Genomic DNA, 14,456 nt, shown 5'->3' with positions numbered 1-14,456 from the left:
TGAGTTTAGAGTTCTTATACAAGAGACGGATAATTTCTAGAATTTTGATGAACTGTGGGCCCGGGTATGGGTTACAGTGGGTCAAGCACAGCTCTTTTGACATTCAAATAATTTGATCGGGTTGTAAAAATATTTATTAAAATCAAGGCTAAAGTAAACGAACTTTATTCAAGTTTAATTTGAAAAGTTGATGTATACGACTTAGAGGAGCTCAAGTCGAGTTTGATCTTAATAAAATGATTGATTTGCAACCCAAATTCGTATATATCAAACACTTACATATTACATGCATCTAGAAAAGTTATATACTTATATATTTCAAGCTTGATTTTCTAACCTTGATAAAATTTGATTTGGACTAGTTTGTGTTCGAATAACTTGATAAAAGTTCAACTCTTATGTTCTAAGTTTTGTATGAACCTTTTCTATTAGTTCAAGTTAAATAAGTTAGATGCAGTAACAGAGCTAGAAATTTTATGTAAGAGGAGCTAAATTTAAAATATATTTTTGATTTCAATTTTTGCTGCACTACATTTTTTTAATGTATTTAATATTTATACTAAAATCCTTAAGAAACTTTGAGGAATGCGACCATAGATGTTAACCCCTTTCGTGACTCAATCTTTGGTTACATGCCAAAACGTACGTACGTGTATAATACATTTTAAATGAAATCATTTTATTCAAGATCGACTACTTTCAACCTTATGAAAGGGATCATATTAATAATACATGTTTATTTTAACAAGTTTAGATAAAATTTAAAAAAACTAAACTTTATTTACATGAAAACATAAATTAGTTTGAATTTTAAGCATTTTTAAGGTGTAAATTCTATTAACAACAAGGAGCTAGATAATATAAAAACGTTACAATGAAGAAATAACAATGATAGGACTTTCTAGACATCCACCCTAGTTCATGTTCAACTTTGCACATCTATCAAACAATCAATAGTAAAATTGCAACACAATCTTGTTGGTGATTTTATATCACTAATATTATTTAAGTGTAATGGATTTAATTTGTTGATCAATGTTACTTTAACAATTATTGAACAAATTAGTATGGTGCGGAGTGTACATTTGTTTAATTTTGTCATTGTTGAAAGTATATTACTATTTAGGGGCCAATCCCCTAAACTGATGGGGTCTGGGGCAGCGCCCCTGGGAGCGAGGTCCAAGGGGCGGCAACCCATGGCGGGGTCCAAGGAAAATGCCTCATAAATCCGTATTTTCTGTAAATACACTCGGTTTTGTGATCCATTTTCATACTCGATTTTTACGTTAGTTTATGATCGTTTTGGACAGAAAACTGTCATTTGGCAGTTTTAAGACGTGAGATTTTTCCTGTTATATGCTCAATTTCGAAATCATTTTGGGTATAGATCTTCATAACAATTTTTTCATTCTCCATTCTAGAAAACAATGAGTTTTATCCGATTAGAGATTTTCGAGTGTACCCACGAAATGCTTTAATCTGAAAGTGTTTAACAACTCTCATTGATCCAAGCAATTCTATACCCAGATTTTTTAACATCTTATCGAACATGACATCTTGTCTTAGTGTTTGCATTCAAACAGTCACGCTTTGCCACACTAAGGTATTGGTGATCAACTTAGGTTTATACATTTTCTAACTGTGCAAAAGAAAAAAGAATATCAGTATTCAACCAACCATCAATTTGTCTCTAAATGAAAGAAGCTATGAAACACATAATAAACATATGCTCATTTATCTAGATATGTATGTCACAAATACGAGAAAGAATAAACTTTACATCTACGACACTTTTATTCAAATTGTGTCTTGTAGGAACTCGATCCAATAACCGTCTCCACCAAGATGTTGACTTTAAGAGTATGTGATGTGGGTCATGTTATAAGGCGTTATGGTTGAGGTGGCAAACAATAACGATGTCATAACAACATAAACAACGCCCCCCCCCCCCCTATTGGTGTTTATGGTGCATCTCGAGGCCATGATAACATTTTGCAACGTGAGGATAAACCAATCAAATTCATTCATCCTTTTTCTTCTAATTATTACTCTCTCTCTCTCTCTCTTTCTCTCTCTCTCTCTCTCTCTCTCTCTCTCTCTCTTTATCTCTTAACATGTTATAACGTAGGAACATCATTTCCTTTATGGTGTTACGGTTGAGGTGGCATATGAAATGATGTTATAACACCGACTCATACTCAATGCTTTCAGGGCCAGCCTTACATTAATTAAAATAAGCAAGGTCTTAGGGCCCCAATTCTAAGGGGCCACACTTAACCCAAATGTTGATTAATTAAGGGATTGTCGATTCCGTATTCTCCATTCACGTAGACACGCACACCATAGTTTTAGTTGAAACTAAGCATCAACTCTGCCAAGCGACTATTCTTCTTCTTGTCTTGTTATTCATGAGTCCGAATTCTGATCGATTCTTGAATCTGGATTGTTTAAAAATCAAAAAATTGATTCTTGAATCTGGATTGTTTAAAATTTGATTCTTCATCAATCCATTGTTCATTCTTCTTTCTGAAAGGTTTTCAGGTGTGAAGATACGATATGTTCTTCCTCTGATTTTCTATTTCTCCATAACTGATAACTAATAACTCCATTGCTGATTCTTTTTTCTTGATTAGATTATCTATTGGGGTAAGGCTTATTTTTTTTAATATTCAATGTGTCAAGTTCGATTTTGGAATCAGGTTTGGACTTTGGGTATTGGAATCAGGTTTGGACTTTTGATATTGGAATGATTTTGGTTAATTGGTTGGAGCGAATTTCAGTTGCCAAGTTGCAATTCCATATTTCCATTTCAGTTTTCTCAAGGAGTCAAGGTCAAGGATGTGAAGACTCAAGAATTGTCAAGAACTCATTTGTCATCCAAGCATAACAGGTATTTTCAATCTATAATCTATTACTGATTTACTTCCAGATTACTTTTTATTGTCTTGGTGATATAGTCTAAGTTGTATGCAAAGACAAAGGACGTCCCTTTGGTCCTGATGCTTTTCATAAGCATGTCATGGCTTATACCTCATTATCTATGAGAGTATGTACTTTGTTGTATAGTTATTTGTTTGAACACTTTTAATTAATGCGATATTTATTTATATTTTCTAAGTTCTAACAACATGTTTATCATATGGGATGGTATATAACATTCAGTATAGTAAACGCCAAGTAAATGCCAAAAGGCCTCAAATTTTTGATTCACTTAGAGCCTCAAACTAGTTGATCTGCCCCTAGCTCTGATAGGTACTAACTTGTTCCAATATAGTATAACGTTCCCATGCAACCACCCTCTTGTCATCAATATAAGTCCTCGTCAAAGCCATGTTGCAAAATCACATCAATTCAAAATCCCACATCCACTTGACTTGTTGATTAGACAATAAAAAAGAGTCCAATGGTCCCTGAAGCTCATCCCATTGAGTCTCTCCCCCTCCCTCGATTTTCGATGCCTACTTCCAACCTAGGTATTTTAACAAACGGGAAAATGTATTTTATCCCAACGAACTCATCAAATTTGTTTCAAAAGGTCACCCAATTTATTTTTTGTACATAAAGGGAACGAAGTAGATTATAAATGGTTTAAAACTTCATTTTTAAAGAAATGACTAGGTAACGTGGTAATATGTAGTCTATGTTGGTAAAATGAATGTCATGTAATCACAAGCTGTGACATGTCATTAAATGAAATGTCCATGTGTACTCTCCGTTATTTTCAAACGGATTTACATTACACAATCCTTTCCTTCGTTTCTTTCTTTCGATTAAACCAAAATCAAAAAACCCTTGTCACTATTCAAGAACCCTTTCCATTACAACATTCGTCAAGATCGATGTTCATTTTCAAGGAGTCTTCATCAACAGATTTTGTGACTTTTTATAAACACATTAAATCATTCTAAATAAGTCATAACAATCTTATGAAATCGTGTACGAACAAATTTGAATCATAAGAACATAGACTAAACATTTAGGAGAACGATATGTCTTTTGATCCTATGAATTGTAACAAGGGCCCAATATTCACAATTAAATTTTTTTCTCCTTGTTTCATTCCTCTTACTCCCTTTAAGTCACTACACATTCTTACAACATGTTAGTACTTTATCCTTAGTAAAATACTTAATGATTGAAAGTAATGTCTAATGGTATTATGAATTTTTATATCTGGTTGTTAGACTAAACATTCATGGGAACGAGTTGTCATTTGATCCTATGGATAGTGTCATATGCTCGCAATCCATGATCAAATTATCTTCTCCATGTTTCAGTCTTATAAATTAGATATATTGGCATGAATTCTTTCTAACTCCTCTTCTTATTTTGGAAACAATTAGTTTATCATAACAAGTCTCATAATAATCCTCCCTATTGTCCTTGGAATTTGGCGTCGGATTAGGTATATCATCATTAATCGTATTTTACGCATTGGCAACTGAAACATCCAAATAATCATGACCAAAAATTTTATTTTTACTTATTAAATAAAACCATAGTTATCAAAATCATCTCATCAAACATAATTCAAAACATCATAAACAGTATATCCATATCAAAACATATGTCAAATATATCAGAGTAAACATCCTAGGATAAACATCATGGTGTGTGCAATGCAGTCATCCCGAGCTCTTCCCTTTGCTATCGGAAGTACCTAAAACCAAAATTGAAAATTCTAAACACGAAACTTAGCGAGTCTTCCCAAACTACCACATACCATACACATAACATGCAACTAGGAGATACGGGCCCCGACCACACTCAAGGAGATACGGGCCTCGCCTACACTCGGCTAACGGGCCCTGCCCATCCTTAGTGAGATACTGACCCCGACCATGCTTAGTGAGATATGGGCCTTGCCCACACTCAACTATCTTGGAGATACGAGCCCTTCCCACACTCGGTTAACTAGGAGATTTGGGCCCCACCCACACTTAGCTAACAGTGAGATTTGGGCCCCATCCACACTCAACTAACTAAGAAACACATACAAGTATCACACATACAACAAGTATAATCAAATCTACCAATCCATTCATATCCATACTCAAATAATGCTAAGATACAGGCTTTTTTCACACTTAGTTACTAATCTGCACACATAACATACACGGTTGGCATTGGTGCCTTTGACCCGTTCAAACCAGGAGGAAACTCACCTCGCAAAACTGAATGCAAAATCTCACAGTATGAAATCTCTAGCGACTGCTCTTATGACTCCCCGAGCTATCAGTACAGAATAACACTTAGTTAAAACCCAATAATCCTTCTTATGGTAAAATGACCATTTTACCCCTGATTTGATATAGTCCACGACCTAGGCCCAAATCCATAACATAAAAGGCCCAATTCTTGATAGCCTTTCCAAGCTCACTAGTGGCCCACCAATTGCCAAATTTTCTAAATTGGCCCCAACTCCTCAAATGGGCCTTCCTTTAAGCCCATACATATTCTTAGCCCAAAATAACTTATTTATGATGGCACACTATGGCCCAAAATAGAAAATTCCAAGGAATGGCCCAACCCGAGGCCCAAATAACACAAAGCCCAAATCCAGTGAGTACACAGGGAGTACTCCACTGTACGCTAAGCGTACAAGCTGCATGGCTTGTACGCTGCGCGTACGGGCTTATACGGCCAACGTACTACCCTGTTAAGCCATAATCTCCAAAAAGATCTTAACCCCTTAAAACCTAAAGCTCCAAACACAAATCTGAGTCCAATAAAGTGTCTTAACCCATAAAGTCACTTACTTGGTGGCTTGTAAACCCCCAAATGGACCCAAACTTGAAATGTGACAACCTACTTCCATAGAAATGACTAATACTCATGCATGGCCACTTCAAGACCTTCAAGATGGGAATTTTATGTCTTTGGGACTCAAATAGCACTAAGGGTGGCAACCCTAAGCCTAGAAACGGATTTGGAACCATAAGGTTCCATTCTTGGGACCAAAAAGGTCTAAAACCCCATTACAAGAGACCTAAGCATTCATGAGGCAAGTTTTGAGCGTTTTACCTCAAATGAGTGTCGAATGATGATGATGTCTCAGATCCTTAAGCTCAAGCTACACAAGTTCTTCTTCCCCAACTTCCTCTTTCTCCTTCCAAGCTCCAAGCTACTAAAATGGACTTCATAAGATCAAGATCACACAAAGATGAATAAGATTAGGTTTCTAGGGTTTCTGAGTTAAGTAGGATGGTAAGGAGGTTGGGGTTTGGTACATAATGATGTATAGATAGCCTAAACCCTAAAAATTAGGGTTTTAAGTCAGCTCGCGTACGTTACGCGTACGTGCTTCATCCCCCCGTATCTCATAGTTCAATAATTAATTACAAGATTAAATAATTTAGCATTACCTCAAGTCACAGATGTTACAATTCTTCCCCACTCGAATCAGAATTCGTCCTCGAAGTCCGCTGCTCTGAACAACTCCAAATAGTGCTCCCTTATCTCCTCCTCGGGCTCCCAAGTCCACTCGGACCCCTTGCGGTGTAGCCACTGCACCTTTACCAGCTCCACCCTCTTGTTCCTCGGCTCCTTCTTCTTCCTGTCGAGAATGGCTACTAGTCTCTCGATGTAATTCAGACTACCATCCACCTGAATATCCTCTAAAGGCACAACTGCGGAGTCATCCCCTAAGCACTTCCGTAGCTGGGAGACATGAAAAGGGATGTAGATCTGGCTAAGCTCTGCTGGAAAATCCAAACGATAACCAACTCGGCCCACCCGAGCCAAAACCCTGAACGGACCGATGTCCTGGGGCCCGACTTGCCCCGCTTCCAAAACCGGATGACACATTCCCAAGGTGACACCTTCAGAAGAACCATGTCCCCCACCTGAAACAGTCTGATCAACGCTCATTAGCATAGCTTTTCTGCTGACCCAGAGCAGTCTAGAGCCTGCTCCGGACCTGTTAGATCTTCTCCATGGTCTTGAGCACCACCTCAGTACTCCCCATGACTCTCTGACCGACCTCGCCCCAACAGATTAGTGTCCTACACTTCCTTCCGTAGAGCATCTCAAAGGGAGGTCAGTCTATGCTAACGTGATATGTAACGACCGAAAAATTCCAACCAATTTAAACTTTTCGAAAACACCCCGATTTCATTAAATTATTACAAAAAGGTTTTCAATACAGTTAAATTAAAGTACTCCCAGAATCTCATCACAACATAAAATGAGGAGCGGTACGATCACGCCTTTGCCTTGCCACGGTCTCCTGAAGAACCTGAAAAACATAAAACCACAACTGTAAGCCCGAAAGCTTAGTGAGATATCCCCAAAATACCAACCACATATACCATACACGCATAACATGCCAACATATCCGATCACAGAACAGCCATGCACTTCGGGTCTACTGTGTGACTGGTCCGCCGCACCGGCCAACAGTCCACCTGGTCCACCCTCCGAGTCTAGCCATATACATCGAGTCTGCAGTGTGATTGGTCCGCCCGCACCGGGCCTTCAATCCACCTGGTCCACTCTCTGAGTCTACAGTATGACTGGTCCGCCCGCACCGGGCCTTCAGTCGGCCTGGTCCACTCTCCGAGTCTATAGTATGACTGGTCCGCCCGCACCGGGCATTCAGTTGGTCTGGTCCACTCTTCGAGCCTCGGCACGTCTGGTCCGCCCTCTTGGGGCCTACAGCCTATCTGGACCGCTCGTTGGGCCTTCGGGACAACCGGTCCGCCCTGGGTATCTTGGCCTATAGCACAAAGCAGGACCCGCCTCAACCCAACTCCAGTCCAACAACCATGTGCACATAACATACAATCATATAAGAATTCAAAGTCAACAAGCCGATCAAAAAAATCACATAACATAACATTATCCTAACCAGGACACCGACCTAACCGGTCACTAGCATAGCATCACCTTACATATCAGGGAACCGACCTTAACCCGGTCTCTAACATATACTATCCTAGCTACCAGGATGCAAACATAACAAGGAAATAACATAACAACAATCACCCGTATCTCAATCCGATAAAAGTGCCGGCCTTGGTGCCTTAGACCCTATCGATATAGTAAGGATAACTCACCTCGAAACTACCGACTGAACAGATAACCCAAACTACTCCGATCACTGATACGGTCTCCACCACTGGACAACCACCAAGGCACTGAACTCAAAACAATATCCAACAATTACCAAAATGCCCCTGGAACTCACTGGTCAACCCTTGGTCAAAGTCAAAGTCAAAGTCAAAGTCAACCCCTGACTGACTCTACTTGCCGAGTCAACCCGATGACTCGCCGAGTCCCCATGCTCAGAATTTCCCCAATCCGCGACTCAACTCGCCGAGTCACCCCGAGACTCGCCGAGTCCAACAACTCTGAGTCCACTCACACACAACTCACCGAGTCATCCCTTGACTCACCGATTCTTGGCTCAACCAGAAAAGATTGGGACTCTTCGACAAGACTTGTTGAGTCCAAGAACAGACTCGCCGAGTCTAAGGCTATCTTCAACTTACTCGCCGAGTTGTTCTTCCAACTCGTCGAGTTCCAGCCTATCTTCAAGCAACTCGCCGAGTCTACCCATATGACTCGCCGAGTACCACCGGGTCTGAATCCATACAGAGGCTTTCCAAGCCATGCAGATGATCCAAACCATAGATCTACCCTTCCTAAGGCCATCCATCACGTAAAGTGGCAAACTTTACGTGAATCCAAGGAGATCTAGGCATTTTACACTCTAGGGCTAGGGTTTGGGACAAGGTAGATCCTTCAATCACTCATCAACAGGGACTTTATGACATACAAGACCATCCCAAGCTTAGATCTGAAGTAGCATCCTCAGATCCAAGCTTCTATCTCAATTTAGATGTCATATAAATCACCACACATGAACCCATGAAGAAAATAGCTTAAGGAAATGGTTCCTTACCCTTAGAATGAGCCCAACCAACTGTAGATTCCTGATTCCCCCAAGCTTCCTGATGCAAGCCTCCAATCTTCAAGCTTAAAGCACCAAATATCCTTCTCCAAGTTCTAATTCACTCAACAATGGGGTCTCCTCACGAATTTAGGGCTTCTGGAACTCAAGGAATGATTAGGAGAAGATATGATGTTCTTTATATAGGGCTCAACCTCCGGATTTAGGGTTTTCTCCACTCAGTACCAACTCGTCGAGTCCACCCATGCTACTCGCCGAGATGGTCACTTAACACGCGACTAGAGTCGCGACCCTACTCGCCGAGTCCACTCGTGGACTCGCCGAGTCGCTCTTTCCCATTTTACTCTTTTAGCCCTTTCAACTCTACTCTTGATATTCCGGGATGTTACATGATAATTGTTGTTATAAGAAAATTCCACTAACGTAATTTAAATAATCAGATTTAATCGTTATTTAAATCCCTGCCTGATTAGTAGCCAAGGACGAAAATCCTAAAGGGATTTCTCCCTTAAATTCTTTAACCCTTATAGGGTTCCAAAACATTCACTACTAGAAAAAAACCATTTAGTGACACGCAAACAATGACACGCACTGATTTATGATAGGCATTTTTTGTGTGTCCTAAAAATAATGTAAGTTTTCCGAAATTTGAAGGATAGAGGACACGCATTTTTGCATGCCCTAAAATTAGTGTCAGAAAAGAAAAAAAAGAAATGAGGTGGGCACCTTTCTTAAAATGTGTGTCATGTAAGTGTATCGCTTTATAATCTTTTTAATAAACATGCGTTTTTAAGGCGGGAAATGAAAGCGACAAAAATTAACACCTGCCTATTAGATTCCACAAATTAAAACCCCCCGCCTCTTCGAATTAGCAAGAAAAAGCCCTAGGGCCTTCGTCTTCATAGCAAAATTGCTCTGGCTTTCAAGATCAAATGCCTCGGGACGACGATGATAATGATTATCGTCTCGGCGGAGTCACCCTAACCTCTATTTTCATGCGACCCTTCAACACCTACACCGCTATATCCCTCCTGCAACGTTAGTTTACCGATTCCCAACTGCGCTCACGATGTCGTTTCATGACTTATTTTAGATGAGAAAGTTTTACAGCTGGTGAACAGAACATCGAGGATTCCTCGCCTTGTGATCCTTGCTTACGAGTGGTGGTTGGAGGCATTGCACGACATTTATGGACACAGAAAGGGTGTGAGATTTAACGTAACGATCACCGCTCTACAAAGTTCCCTCAAGTCATCCTCACACTTTCCTTTTTTGATTCACATCTCTGGTATCGAATTGGTCAGGTCGGTCTTCCATTCTTATTAATGATCTAGGTTTTCTTTTTCTTTCGATTTCACACTCATTTATAGTTATCAGTAAAAAATTAAGCAACATGCTCTTCCATTTTGATTTGGATCGATAGTTGACTACAATTCTCTGACACAAACTGTGAGCGAACCTCGGGTTTCTATTTATCATACTTCAAACGGAGAGCAAGCAAAATAGTTTACTATTATTCAAAATTACGCATGACATATCTCAGGTCTCCCTCTTGAATTATAGTGTTGTATGCTGTATTTTCTCATGCAATGAGTCCACATATGGTAATGAGTTTCTTCTATCTCTTCTATTAGATAGTCTCCTCTTTTTATCTTGTAATTGATAGCTCCATGGAGATGGGTAAATGGAAGGTTAATGACGGACTTAAACTTTTGTATGTTAGTGAATATATTTGTCACTGAATCTTTTAAATGATTCAATAACATAGTGTATGCATTATATGGAGCTTCAAGTAGTTATCCTGGCTAATTCCAATAATGGAAGCTAACTGTGTCAAGGGAAAATAAGGGTAGATGCATCTTTAAAACATTAAAGCCAATAACAATTCAACACTCCCAGATTATAAAATTAAAGCCAATAATAGTTCAACTTTCAACACTAAGGGTATGACATGCTTCACTTTTCCATTATTGCTTATAACAATTTTTATTAGTTTCTCTAAATTGAATAGAACTTTTCTTCTGTACATTACATTCTTTATTAGATTAGATGTTATGGTGGATAGTTTGTTTGATCATTAAATCAGGTTGATTTGATAGAGGGAGGATATTTGTTATCTGGAGCATCTGATGCATCACTTGCTATCTATGATATCCAACGAGCAACAGACTATGAGGGAGGTAGTCTGATTGTTAAGCATAAGCCCATACTTCATGTCGATAAGCAACATCAAAATGGGCTCAAATGTGCCATATCCACGACCATATGGTATCCAATTGATACAGGTCTTTTTGTCACATGCTCATTTGATCACCACATCAATGTTTGGGATACCAACACCTCATAGGTAAAAACATATATGATTCTTTCTTTTACCTTAATCCATCAATGTGTTTTGATTTCAAATTGATGTTTTTTTATAGGTGGCGATGGATTTTAAGATGCCAGGAAAGGTTTATAGGATAACCATGTCTTCATTAGCCACATCCCACATGCTTATAGTTGCTACAACTGAAGATGTTCAGGTTCGGCTTTGTAATACGGCTTCAGGGGCATTTTCTCACATATTGTCGGGTTATCGTGGTACGCTAATGGTGTTAATAATATATATTCTAATTATTTGTAAAAGGGTATGAAATTATGTGTATTATTATTATTAAACATTGTTGGTGATGACAGATGGCGTATCGGCAGTGGAGTGGTCTACTTGTAGTGAGTGGGTTTTGAAGAATGGAGGTTGTGATGAGGAAATAAAGTTTTGGGATATTAGAAGTGGAGTGGTCTACTTTCATTTTCTTTCTATTATTGCATTTCACTTTTAGAGCCTTTGAATCTAATATTAAGTTTTATGATATAATTATAATCATCCTACTTTAGTTTTGTTTTTGGTCAAGTGAGAACATTTGAATCCTTTTTTACCTGGTCAAATATCATCTTCCAAGACTAGACCACCACAGAAAAAAGCCACTTCCGGCAGTGGGTCAAAACAGTTTGGCAGCAGTAGGATTCTCTGGCAGGGCAAGCAAAAACAAAGATTCCTACTACTAGAAAAACAGCCTTTTACGACGCGCAAACCACGACACTCATTGATTTATGTTACGCAAAAGAGAGTGACATTAAAAAAGTGTCATCTCTTCAAAAAAATTAAGTATTTAGGTCACGCATTATTGCGTGCCCTTAAATTAGTGTCTCATGTAAAAATATAAAAAACACGGAGGGCACTTGTGCGTCCTCTGTGAATGTCATTTTATATTTTTTTTAAGAAACGCGCGTCTCCGAGGGAAAATGAAATCCCAATTTTTTTAAACCCCCACCTTCTTCTTCCTCGTCTCCACCCCTCACCCACATCCACTGCCTCCAGTCGTCATTGCCTCTTCTAGCCTCAAACTGCAGCGATGCACCTTCCTTCTCGAAGAATGCTTCATTTACCACCATCGTCCGATTATGTGAGCCGAAGGAATTAATGGAGACGAAGAAGATTATGGATCAATCGCTTCACATCATGTTTAAGGTTAAGGGTTTGAGATTTCTTCCAAATCGACCCTCACACTAAATGGTTCGATCTCCTATTTTCTACCATGTTCCGTCTACTGATGCCTCCACCTTCTACCATCGATGTTAATCTTTGAATTAGCAACAAGAAGCCCTAGGGCCTCCACCTTCACCCACCTCCAGCGCCTCCAACATTTCTTCATTCAATCTTATCTCTCTCTCTCTCTACTCCTCTCTTTCTCTCTATCTCCCTCTATCTCCCTTTAACCTAAAAGTTTCAAAATGGGAAAAAGCTCCTTCATCTTATCCTTAAACTCATCCCCCTCAGCCAACTGGCTTGTATATCTTAATTAACTTTTGATTATATATATATATATATATATATATATATATATATATATATATATATATATATATATCATGTGTATTTTAAAACAATTCAAAATACAAGGTTTAAACTTTTAATTGTCTAAATTAAACTTTTTAATTTAATTAAATTTAAACCAAATATGATTGAATATTTATCTTTTAATTAACTATTAAATAGTTAATTTAAATTATTTATGGATTAAATAATTATTTACTATTAAACAATTAATCAAATAATTCAAATTTAATCCTACTCCATTACCCTATCTAATTTTTGAAAATTAGGGTATGATTTATTCAATTTTAATTATTCTATTTTAAGGTTTTTAAAAAATAATTAAGGAAACTAGATAAAGCCTAACAACCCTAGCTATTTTCGAGACTTAAGGGGTGGAGGCTAGGGTTTCAAGAACCCTAGTCATTTTTGAAATTTCAAGCCCTTGGGGTTTAATTTCTATAAGCCTTAATTTTGATATGTTCAACATTATGCGTAATAAATTGAAAACTATAGCTATGAAACCACTGATAGGTTTTATAGGTTATAATTAATACATGTGGCAATAGCAACTTAATCATTAACTTCACATGTAACCTACTTTGGATCTAAGTTTTCTCTATTGAAAGCAATAAAAAATCAAACATCATAAACCCTAAGTCAAGCCTACTATAATCGAAATTACAAGGATTATGGTTTACAATTTTACATACCTCTTTGATTATTGTTTTAAATAACTAATAATTCCTTTCTTTAATTTGCTTGGAAAGCCAACACCAAAGTTATGATGTCTCTAATGGTTTGTATCCAAACTCTAGCAATGGAAGACTTGAGAGGAGAAAGGAGATAGGAGCTGAATTCCGACTCTTCAAGCTCTTGGTATGCATGGAAGAAAATAGGGAGTCCATGGGGCCCTATTTATAGCTGACAGGAAAGCCCTAGAAACCCTAATTTGAAATAAAATAATATTATTTCAAATCTGTCTAGTTTCCTTATTATTCACATGGGACATTCTAGAAACCTTAGGAGGCTCCTAAATTCCGTTAGTCCTATGAAGGATCTAGAATTCTTCTATTGTTCAACTATTGAAAAATTACAACTTAACTCCTTGCACTTTTAATTAATCCTAAAATTAATTCCAATTAATTTATGAGTAATTATTAATTAAATAATATTATTTCTAATTAATATATTAATCTTATAATATATTTATTGCTATTTATAATCATATAATAAATCGGTAAATCAACCTCTCAGTTGAAAAGTCATTCCGTCAAATACTAGTTTTGAGCGCAACCCAAAAAGGACTTTGCTTTTAATTCAACTATATACCAATTTAGTTATTGGCTTAGACACCTAATTCAACACATATACCATACATTAAAGTCGATGAAACGATCAACAACTACCATCCGTGATCATAGATAACTGTTGTGAGCAAACCACGCTCTTTATACCTAATACATAACCTGAGCGGCTTAAACGCTTCTTTACATGATACTTTGCGCTCCCGAAAAGAACTACTAGCAACAACGAGTTCATTGCTTAGTAACTCCCTGCTGTAAGGAAAAATCATGTATTCCTGAAGGTGTAATCTTGATGGCAACTTGCTTTGTACCCATTATACTGAAACCACAAAAATCAGACTATTTGTTGATTCCTCCAATCAGGATACCCAGTCCCCCC

At 37.9% G+C, this 14,456-nt stretch overlaps 1 pseudogene; it reads left to right on the top strand.

Moving 5' to 3' along the window:
• Nucleotides 1-10,994: 10,994 nt before the first annotated feature.
• On the top strand, nt 10,995-11,736 carry LOC128132491 (WD repeat-containing protein ATCSA-1-like; annotated as a pseudogene).
• Nucleotides 11,737-14,456: the final 2,720 nt, after the last annotated feature.

This window comes from Lactuca sativa, chromosome 2, assembly GCF_002870075.4.
Source record: "Lactuca sativa cultivar Salinas chromosome 2, Lsat_Salinas_v11, whole genome shotgun sequence".
Classification (NCBI taxonomy): domain Eukaryota; kingdom Viridiplantae; phylum Streptophyta; class Magnoliopsida; order Asterales; family Asteraceae; genus Lactuca; species Lactuca sativa.
The sequence above is the reverse complement of the archived record's forward strand: the minus strand, read 5'-3'. Positions and strand labels throughout refer to the sequence as shown.